This window comes from Triticum dicoccoides, chromosome 7A (genome assembly GCF_002162155.2).
Source record: "Triticum dicoccoides isolate Atlit2015 ecotype Zavitan chromosome 7A, WEW_v2.0, whole genome shotgun sequence".
In the NCBI taxonomy this organism is placed as follows: Eukaryota; Viridiplantae; Streptophyta; class Magnoliopsida; order Poales; family Poaceae; genus Triticum; species Triticum dicoccoides.
The window spans coordinates 326,977,127-326,987,630 of NC_041392.1; positions in this window are offsets into that span (position 1 = coordinate 326,977,127).

Below are 10,504 nucleotides of genomic sequence, written 5' to 3' on the forward strand. Positions count from 1 at the left end.
TCCAACAAAAAATATTGCATTCAATGAACCCAAAATGCTCTTCATTGATATTTGATATTTTTGGCAATGGTTTTGATCCAGACTAAAAATAATGATCATTTTTAAGCAATAATTTGGGCACTGAATTTAAATCATATTGTATTTGAGTTAAAGGCTAAAATTTACCATTAAATATTGGTTGTTTCAAATATTCTGGAATTTGTTGTGTGGTTTGAAAATAATTCAAATATTCCCCACAAAAATTTATAGAATTAACCAAAGTGTTTTGATTTGTAATTTGAATACGAAACAAAATAGCAAATAGAAAACAGATAGTGGAAAAGAAAAGAGAGTGGCTTGCCTTCCCAACCTAGCCGACCCAACACTGTGGCACCCGGCCTGGCCCAACTTGCCAGTCATCTCCCTCCTCTCGCCAGAAGGACGTCGAGTGCATGCTCGCCCAGCGCGCACACGCGCCCGTGACCACCTCCTCTCTCCTTGCATGCCTGCCCTTCCCCGATGCGTCTCGACGACGCCACGCACCACCCCGGACCCCCTCGTCCTCATCCCCTCCTCTCTCTCGCTCTGCACCTCATGCTCGAGCGCCACCCTCATGTTGGGGAACGTAGTAATTTTAAAAAAATTCCTACGCACACGCAAGATCATGGTGATGCATAGCAACGAGAGGAAAGAGTGTTATATACATACCCTCGTAGATCGGAAGCAGAAGCGTTAGCACAACGCGATTGATGTAGTCGTACGTCTTCACGGCCCGACCGATCAAGCACCGAAACTACGGCACCTCCGAGTTCTAGCACACGTTCAGCTCGATGACGATCCCCGGACTCCGATCCAGCAAAGTGTCGGGGATGAGTTCCGTCAGCACGACGGCGTGGTGACGATCTTGATGTTCTACCGTCGCAGGGCTTCGCCTAAGCACCGCTACAATATTATCGAGGATTATGGTGGAAGGGGGCACCGCACACGGCTAAGAGATCAATGATCAATTGTTGTGTCTCTGGGGTGCCCCCCTGCCCCCATATATAAAGGAGTGGAGGAGGGGGGCGGCCAAGGAGGGTGGCGCGCCCTAAGGGGGAGTCCAACTCCCACAGGGAGTAGGACTTCCCTTTTTCCTATTAGGAGTAGGAGAGGGAAGGAAGAGGAAGGAGGGAGGAAGGAAAGGGGGGCCGGCCCCCCTCCCAATTCGGATTGGGCTTGGGAGGGCGCGCCCCCTCCCTTGCTCCTTTCCGCTCCTTTCCACTAAGGCCCAATAAGGCCCATATACCACCCGGGGGGTTCCGATAACCTCCCAGTGATCCGGTATTGTCCCAATAATCTCACCCGGAACCTTTCCAGTGTCCAAATATAGTTGTCCAATATATCGATCTTTATGTCTCAACCATTTCGAGACTCCTCGTCAAGTCCGTGATCGCATCCCGGACTCCGAACAACCTTTAGTACATCAATATATAAACTCATAATGAAACTGTCATCGTAACGTTAAGCGTGCGGACCCTACGGGTTCGAGAATAATGTAGACATGACCGAGACACGTCTCCGGTCAATAACCAATAGCGGAACCTGGATGCTCATATTGGCTCCTACATATTCTACGAAGATCTTTATCGGTCAGACCGCATAACAACATACGTTTGTTCCCTTTGTCATCGGTATGTTACTTGCCCAAGATTTGATAGTCGGTATCTTAATACCTAGTTCAATCTCGTTACCGGCAAGTCTCTTTACTCGTTCTATAATACATCATCTTGCAACTAACTTATTAGTTGCATTGCTTGCAAGGCTTAAGTGATGTGTATTACCGAGAGGGCCCAGAGATACCTCTCCGACAATCGGAGTGGCAAATCCTAATCTCGAAATATGCCAACCCAACATGTACCTTTGGAGACACCTGTAGAGCACCTTTATAATCACCCAGTTACATTGTGATGTTTGGTAGCACACAAAGTATTCCTCCGGTAAATGGATCGCTGAAGCTTGCACACTTTGTTAGCACCTTTATTCCAACTCCGAGATGCTTGCACCAGTCCATAAATGGATCGCTGGAGCTTGCACACTTTGTTAGCTCCCTTTGGATCGACAAAACCTTCCGGCTACATCATATACAACTCTTCTTCCAGAAATCCATTCAGGAATGCAGTTTCGACATCCATCTGCCAAATTTCATAATCATAAAATGCGGAAATTGCTAACATGATTTGGACAGACTTAAGCATCGCTACGAGTGAGAAGGTCTCATCGTCGTCAATCCCTTGAACTTGTCGAAAACCTTTTGTGACAAGTCGAGCTTTGTAGACAATAACATTACCGTCAGCGTCAGTCTTCTTCTTGAAGATCCATTTATTCTCAATTGCTTGCCGATCATTGGGCAAGTCAACCAAAGTCCATACTTTATTCTCATACATGGATCCCATCTCAGATTCCATGGCTTTAAGCCATTTTGCGGAATCTGGGCTCACCATCGCTTCTTCATAGTTTGTAGGTTCATCATGATCTAGTAGCATGACTTTTAGAACAGGATTACCGTACCACTCTGGTGCGGATCTTACTCTGGTTGATCTACGAGGTTCAGTAGTAACTTGTTCTGAAGTTTCATGATCATCATCATTAGCTTCCTCACTAATTGTTGTAGGTGTCATAGAAACTGGTTTCTGTGATGTACTACTTTCCAATAAGGGAGCAGGTACAGTTACCTCATCAAGTTCTACTTTCCTCCCACTCACTTCTTTCGAGAGAAACTCCTTCTCTAGAAAGGATCCATTCTTAGCAACAAATGTCTTGCCTTCGGATCTGTGATAGAAGGTGTACCCAACAGTCTCCTTCGGGTATCCTATGAAGACACATTTCTCCGATTTGGGTTCGAGCTTATTAGGTTGAAGCTTTTTCACATAAGCATCGCAGCCCCAAACTTTCAGAAACGACAACTTTGGTTTCTTGCCAAACCATAGTTCATAAGGTGTCGTCTCAACGGATTTTTATGGTGCCCTATTTAACGTGAATGTGGCCGTCTCTAAAGCATAACCCCAAAACGATAGCGGTAAATCTGTAAGAGACATCATAGATCACACCATATCAAGTAAAGTACAATTACGATGTTCGGACACACCATTACGATGTGGTGTTCCGGGTGGCGTGAGTTGCGAAACTATTCCGCATTGTTTCAAAATGTAAACCAAACTCGTAACTCAAATATTCTCCTCCACGATCAGATCGTAGAAACTTTATTTTCTTGTTACGATGATTTTCAACTTCACTCTGAAATTCTTTGAACTTTTCAAATGTTTCAGACTTATGTTTCATTAAGTAAATATACCCATATCTGCTTAAATCATCTGTGAAGGTGAGAAAATAACGGTATCCGCCACGAGCTCCAACATTCATTGGACCACATACATCTGTATGTATGATTTCCAACAAATCTGTTGCTCTCTCCATAGTACCGGAGAACGGCGTTTTAGTCATCTTGCCCATGAGGCACGGTTCGCAAGTACCAAGTGATTCATAATCAAGTGGTTCCAAAAGTCCATCAGTATGGAGTTTCTTCATGCGCTTTACATTGATATGACCTAAACGGCGGTGCCACAAATAAGTTGCACTATCATTATCAACTCTGCATCTTTTGGCTTCAACATTATGAATATGTGTATCACTACTATCGAGATTCATCAAAAATAGACCACTCTTTAAGGGTGCATGACCATAAAAGATATTACTCATATAAATAGAACAACCATTATTCTCTGATTTAAATGAATAACCGTCTCGCATCAAACAAGATCCATATATAATGTTCATGCTCCACGCTGGCACCAAATAACAATTATTTAGGTCTAATACTAATCCCGATGGTAGATGTAGAGGTAGCGTGCCGACCGCGATCACATCGACTTTGGAACCATTTCCCACGCGCATCGTCACCTCGTCCTTCGCCAGTGTTCGCTTAATCCGTAGTCCCTGTTTCGAGTTGCAAATATTAGCAACAAAACCAGTATCAAATACCCAGGTGCTACTGCGAGCTCTAGTAAGGTACACATCAATAACATGTATATCACATATACCTTTGTTCACCTTGCCATCCTTCTTATCCGCCAAATACTTGGGGCAGTTCCACTTCCAGTGACCAGTCTGCTTGCAGTAGAAGCACTCAGTTTCAGGCTTAGGTCCAGACTTGGGTTTCTTCTCCTGAGCAGCAACTTGCTTGTTGTTCTTCTTGAAGTTCCCCTTCTTCTTCCCCTTGCCCTTTTTCTTGAAACTAGTGGTCTTGTTGACCATCAACACTTGATGCTCCTTCTTGATTTCTACCTCCGCAGCTTTTAGCATTGCGAAGAGCTCAGGAATTGTCTTATTCATCCCTTGCATATTATAGTTCATCACGAAGCTCTTGTAGCTAGGTGGAAGTGATTGGAGAATTCTGTCAATGACGCAATCATCCGGAAGATTAACTCCCAGTTGAATTAAGTGATTATTATACCCAGACATTTTGAGTATATGCTCACTGACAAAACTGTTCTCCTCCATCTTGCAGCTATAGAACTTATTGGAGACTTCATATCTCTCAATCCGGGCATTTGCTTGAAATATTAACTTCAACTCCTGGAACATCTCATATGCTCCATGACGTTCAAAACATCGTTGAAGTCCTGATTCTAAGCCATAAAGCATGGCACACCGAACTATCGAGTAGTCATCAGCTTTGCTCTGTCAGACGTTCATAACATTTGGTGTTGCTCCAGCGGCAGGCCTGGCACCCAGCGGTGCTTCCAGGACGTAATTCTTCTATGCAGCAATGAGGATAATTCTCAAGTTACGGACCCAGTCCGTATAATTGCTACCATCATCTTTCAACTTTGCTTTCTCAAGGAACGCATTAAAATTCAACGGAACAACAGCACGGGCCATCTATCTACAATCAAACATAAACAAGCAAGATACTATCACTTACTAAGTTCATGATAAATTTAAGTTCAATTAATCATATTACTTAAGAACTCCCACTTAGAAAGACATCCCTCTAATCTTCTAAGTGATCACGTGATCCAAATCAACTAAACCATAACAAATCATCACGTGAAATGGAGTAGTTTTCAATGGTGAACATCACTATGTTGATCATATCTACTATATGATTCATGCTCGACCTTTCAGTCTCAGTGTTCCGAGGCCATATCTGCATATGATGGGCTCGTCAAGTTTAACCAGAGTATTCTGCGTGTGCAAAACTGGCTTGCACCCGTTGTAGATGGACGTAGAGCTTATCACACCCGATCATCACGTGGTGTCTGGGCACGACGAACTTTGGCAACGATGCATACTCAGGGAGAACACTTTTATCTTGAAATTTAGTGAGAGATCATCTTATAATACTACCGCCAATCAAAGCAAGATAAGATGTAAAAAAGATAAACATCACATGCAATCAATGTAAGTGATATGATATGGCCATCATCATCTTGTGCTTGTGATCTCCATCTCCGAAGCATCGTCATGATCACCATCGTCACCGGCGCGACACCTTGATCTCCATCGTAGCATCGTTGTCGTCTCGCCAATCTTATGCTTCCACGACTATCGCTACCGCTTAGTGATAAAGTAAAGCATTACAGCGCGATTGCATTGCATACAATAAAGCGACAACCATATGGCTCCTGCCAGTTGCCGATAACTCAGTTACAAAACATGATCATCTCATACAATAAAATTTAGCATCATGTCTTGACCATATCACATCATAACATGCCCTGCAAAAACAAGTTAGACGTCCTCTACTTTGTTGTTGCAAGTTTTACATGGCTGCTACGGGCTTAGCAAGAACCGTTCTTACCTACGCATCAAAACCACAACGATAGTTTGTCAAGTTGGTGCTGTTTTAACCTTCGCAAGGACCGGGCGTAGCCACATTCGGTTCAACTAAAGTTGGAGAAACTGACACCCGCCAGCCACCTGTGTGCAAAGCACGTCGGTAGAACCAGTCTCGCGTAAGCGTACACGTAATGTCGGTCCGGGCCGCTTCATCCAACAATACCGCCGAACCAAAGTATGACATGCTGGTAAGCAGTATGACTTATATCGCCCACAACTCACTTGTGTTCTACTCGTGCACAACATCAACGCATAAAACCTAGGCTCAGATGCCACTGTTGGGGAATGTAGTAATTTCAAAAAAATTCCTACGCACACGCAAGATCATGGTGATGCATAGCAACGAGATGGAAGAGTGTTATCTACGTACCCTCGTAGACCGGAAGCGGAAGCGTTAGCACAACGCGGTTGATGTAGTCCTACATCTTCACGGCCCGACCGATCAAGCACCGAAACTACGGCACCTCCGAGTTCTAGCACATGTTCAGCTTGATGACGATCCCCGGACTCCGATCCAGCAAAGTGTCGGGGATGAGTTCCGTTAACACGATGGCGTGGTGACGATCTTGATGTTCTACCGTCGCAGGGCTTCGCCTAAGCACCGCTGCAATATTATCGAGGATTATGGTGGAGGGGGGTACCGCACACGGCTAAGAGATCAATGATCAATTGTTGTGTCTCTGGGGTGCCCCCTGCCCCCATATATAAAGGAGTGGAGGAGGGGGCCGACCAAGGAGGGTGGTGCGCCCTAAGGGGGAGTCCAACTCCCACAGGGAGTAGGAATCCCCTTTTTCCTATTAGGAGTAGGAGAGGGAAGGAAGAGGAAGGAGGGAGGAAGGAAAGGGGGGGCCAGCCCCCCTCCCAATTCGGATTGGGCTTGGGAGGGCGCGCCCCCTCCCTTGCTCCTTTCCCCTCCTTTCCAATAAGGCCCAATAAGGCCCATATACCTCACGGGGGGTTCCGATAACCTCCCGGTGATCCGGTATTGTCCCAATCTCACCCGGAACCTTTCCGGTGTCCAAATATAGTCGTCCAATATATCGATCTTTATGTCTCGACCATTTCGAGACTCCTCGTCAAGTCCGTGATCACATCCGGGACTCCGAACAACCTTCGGTACATCAATATATAAACTCATAATGAAACTGTCATCGTAACGTTAAGCGTGCGGACCCTACGGGTTCGAGAACAATGTAGACATGATCGAGACACGTCTCCAGTCAATAACCAATAGCGAAACCTGGATGCTCATATTGGCTCCGACATATTCTACGAAGATCTTTATCGGTCAGACCGCATAACAACATACGTTTGTTCCCTTTGTCATCGGTATGTTACTTGCCCGAGATTCGATCGTCGGTATCTTAATACCTAGTTCAATCTCGTTACTGGCAAGTCTCTTTACTCGTTCTATAATACATCATCTTGCAACTAACTTATTAGTTGCATTGCTTGCAAGGCTTAAGTGATGTATATTACCGAGAGGGCCCAGAGATACCTCTCCGACAATCGGAGTGACAAATCCTAATCTCGAAATACGCCAACCCAACATGTACCTTTGGAGACACCTGTAGAGCACCTTTATAATCACCCAGTTACGTTGTGACGTTTGGTAGCACACAAAGTGTTCCTCCGGTAAACGGGAGTTGCATAATCTCATAGTCATAGGAACATGTATAAGTCATGAAGAAAGCAATAGCAACATACTAAACGATCGGGTGCTAAGCTAATGGAATGGGTCATGTCAATCACATCATTCTCCTAATGATGTGATCTCGTTAATCAAATGACAACTCATGTCTATGGTTAGGAAACATAACCATCTTCGATTAACAAGCTAGTTAAGTAGAGGCATACTAGTGACACTTTGTTTGTCTATGTATTCACACAAGTATTGTGTTTCCGGTTAATACAATTCTAGCATGAATAATAAACATTTATCATGATATAAGGAAATAAATAATAACTTTATTATTGCCTCTAGGGCATATTTCCTTCACCTCACCACTGACGTCGTTCGACACACCCACCGTAGTTGCCTCGCCTTGCCGACGTGTCTCTAAGCCCCGCAACGACCTCCTGATCCTCTCCATTGAGTCAAGAGACGTTGGACGCCCACGAGAACTGGCTATGTCATCGTCTTGAACCTTCGTCTCCCCAGATCGCCGGTAATGCTCTATCGTTGTCTGGTCGCCCCCGAGCCCGTTGAGCCCTCCAATAGACTCCTAGTGAGCTCCTCCGTATTTTCCCTCTCTCTTCAAGGTCTAACTCGCACTCTAGCTAGCTCCCACGCCCTGCGAGCTCCGGTCGCCGTTGTGCTCGATGAGCCTCGCACTCATGAGCTCCTTCGCTAAAACCCGTCGCACCGGAGTGCTCAGGGCACTCCCAGGGTGCCTCCTAGCCCCTCACTTTGCCCCCTAGCCACCTGCCACATGCTTGTCCGAACGTCACTCGTCGCCACGAGCTCGATTCCGATGAGACTGGTCCACCCCAGCTCCTCCCGCTTGCACAGCCAGACGCGTGCAAGCTTCAGCTTCACGCAGAACCCACCCACGCGATAAATGGTCGTCGGAGGAGGAATTCCGGCGAGTCTCCGCCATGTACCGTGGTCGCTGGCGTTAAGTCGCCGACATGGCACACTTAGTTAGCACTAATTAACCACCCCTTTCACTAACAAGTGGGCCCCAAGCCCTGCTAATCTTAGTTAGGTTTATAATTAAACCTAATTAACCCGTGTGTCACTGACCAGTGGGACCCACTGGTTAGTTTTAACCTGGACTGGCCATAGTGACACAATGCTGACATCATAAATGCTTTGCTGGATTTTAGATAAATCTAAATGATTTATTTATTTCAGAAAATTGTTCAGAACTTCTAAAAATCATAGAAATTCAACCGTAACTCCAAATGAAATAAGTTATATATGAAAATGATCAGAAAAATATGAAGAATATGTTTATGCCATGATCATGCATGTTTGAACAAGTTAACCTCACTGAATAGGACAAATTATGGTTAGGGCAATTTATGAAATAACATTTGGAGTTGGAATTTATCTTGTTTGAATTCTACTTCAATTAACTTGGCTAAATATTGCATTAGGTGAATTGAGTACCTTAACATGACATGTCATTCATGTGAATGTGCATTGCGTTGATTTGTGTTCCTTCTTTGCTAGTCGATGTTGTTCCTTCTCGGTAGCCGATGTTTCCGACATTGTGATCGTTGGCACTGATGAAGAGCAGCACTATCTTCAGAAGTGTCAAGCAACAAAACCCCTTTGAGAATTCTAGTACAATCTCACTCTCTCCCTCTTGCTCTCTTTTACTGCATTAGGACTACAATGATTCAACTGTTACATGTTGTGGTAGTTGAACCCATTCCTCTGCATGACCTGTCTTTGACACAGTAAATAGTTGAAACCTTCTAGAATGAGTAGGAATTGTTTGAGCCATGTTGTGACTACTCATCCATGCTTGCTTGGTATGCATGTTATGCTTAGAGTTGTGTCGGGTCTGATCCATTTGGGCGATGAATTGGAATGGTTTTGTTCATGTCCTACTGTGTGAGAGCTAAGTGTGTGAACATGATTTGGCAAAGGTAGCGATGAGAGGCCATGTAGGAGTACATGGTGTGTTGTCTCATCGGGACCATCCTCAGGAACTAAGTTCCGCGTTTGTGATCCAAGAATAGTTACTACCACACATTGGGCTCCGGGCACTCCAAGCTCTCTCGACTTATTAACCACCTTGATCTCTGTCCAGGAGTTGTAACTAGTTTCTGGTGTTTGTAGGATATGTGTTGGAGGCCGTGTGTCACACTGACATTAGGGGTGGGCTATGATGTGGTATAGACATCGTAGCTCGATGTACCCAAGCATCCATTTGGTGGGCTTGGGAACCCTGCACATTATCTCTGTATATCAAGTCATATCATGTTCCACTGAGCTAATTATATGTCCATATGCATGATTTCCAGGTTTTGTCCTTTTCACCGCGAGCATTGCGTAATATTTATTCTTTGTTAGTTTTTATTAGTTTTCTTTGTCTTTGTGTGTCTTGTAGGTGTGATGGACTTCCCAAGTACTTAGCACGATGAAAGGAACTCAAACGGTGGACACCTAGGGCCCAGACTTAGCAATTTCGAAGATGGAAAAAGTCTTTTTTTAAAGTGCTCCAAATCAAGATCTAAAACCAGAGATGGATCAACATCATTCATATGAACCCAACGATCCCAAGAACGTCAAATTCCAAGTTCGTATGAAGAAATGGCGATAGTTTTACCGGAGGAATACATAATAGAAGACGGCCTTTCATGCGACCGCACATGGTCGTTTCGGCAGTCGTTTGAGATGCAGATAGCTCCGAAAGTTGCCCTTCCAGACGAGACTCTTCACCAATTTCGTCCCCAATTGTTCCCACAGGATCCTTCGCTCTTATTGAAGGGATTGGAACAGGATAAGGCTCATCTAGAGCCCTTGGATCAAAGGAGAAGAGTCACATCAAGGGAGGAGGCTATAGGAGAGCCATTATATATTCTCCTTCAACCCTAGCCACCAAAGAAGACATCAATCAAGTTGTCATTCATCATTCTCATCTCCAAGTCCAACCACCATCCACCTCAAGAACATCATTGTTGCAACCTTGGA